The sequence below is a fragment of the Corvus brachyrhynchos genome, unplaced genomic scaffold, assembly GCF_000691975.1.
Source record: "Corvus brachyrhynchos isolate BGI_N302 unplaced genomic scaffold, ASM69197v1 scaffold122, whole genome shotgun sequence".
Classification (NCBI taxonomy): Eukaryota; Metazoa; Chordata; class Aves; order Passeriformes; family Corvidae; genus Corvus; species Corvus brachyrhynchos.
Window position 1 is genome coordinate 709,172 of NW_008236778.1, and position 1,028 is coordinate 710,199.

Consider the following 1,028-nt stretch of genomic DNA (forward strand, 5'->3'; position numbering starts at 1 on the left):
GGCCACAGACAAGTCCTGTGCCCTGGGAAGGGGCTGGAGGGGCCCAGAGGATGGCAAGGCTGTTGTTGGCCCTGCACAGTGCACGAGAGACTTCATCTTTGTTAAAGCCTCCAGGCGTGCTCTTAATGTTACCCCTCTAATAATAATATTTCATGTGCCTTATCTGATTAGGTTAGGCTCATTTGATTTTTGCAAAACACCTTTAATCACCTTGCAAATTCCCCATCATTACAAACAGAGCCACCACAAACATTATCGGCAATCTGAGTTTTATTTTCAGCAATCTTTCTTTTTCTCATGTGCAAGAAAGACAGTTGTAAAAAAAAATAATTTTAAAAATATGAACAAGACAGAGGCTGAGAAAACATTAACAAGGCCCTGTGCTTTCTGCTAAAGTGCCTTCATTTCATTATCATTAAATTTGCCTAGTAATTAGATTTCAGTGCATGAATATTTTAAAAAAATGTAACAGACAGGCTGTCAAAAAAAAGCACGACAACATCAATTCGATAATTTTTTAGACAGAGACATTCATAAGCAATTAACACAGATTTCCTGGGGTTGGAGACTCTTTTTCTTTCTTTTCTTCTTTTTTTATTTTTTAATTTTTCCTATTCTTCCAGCCTTATGTTCTTCACCTGAAATTAAAAGAAAAATAAAATCACTGTAAACATCAGCACTTTCTGCCATTTTTCCCTGTTTGCTAACATGATTCCAGTGCCATTTTCCCCTCGCTTAGCATGCTCCAGCACTCCTCCCCCCGCCTCCCACCCCAGCCTTGCTAAACACGGGCAGGCACAAGGTTGGGTCATCCATCAGACCTCCCCACTCCTGCAGGACCAGATTAAATTAAGGTTGCATGAAGCTTCTGTCTTGATCTTCAGGCATTTCTGCTGAAAACAGTGATTTTGATCACTATTTGCATAATGTACAGTTACGTATTCACCGGGTCCCTAATTATACGATCTGTGTTCGACACCGCTCCAGACGCGGGGAGGCTTGTGCAGGGCATACCAACCACTGCTCGC

At 41.3% G+C, this 1,028-nt stretch overlaps 1 long non-coding RNA gene across 1 annotated transcript in view; it reads right to left on the reverse strand.

Annotated features, from left to right (window-relative positions):
* Positions 1-290: 290 nt before the first annotated feature.
* Positions 291-1,028, reverse strand: part of LOC103611239 — a 30,867-nt gene continuing 30,129 nt past the window's right edge. The window contains exon 5 of the long non-coding RNA XR_552301.2: positions 291-638. This is a non-coding gene — a long non-coding RNA (uncharacterized LOC103611239). The remainder of the gene's footprint in view (positions 639-1,028) is intronic.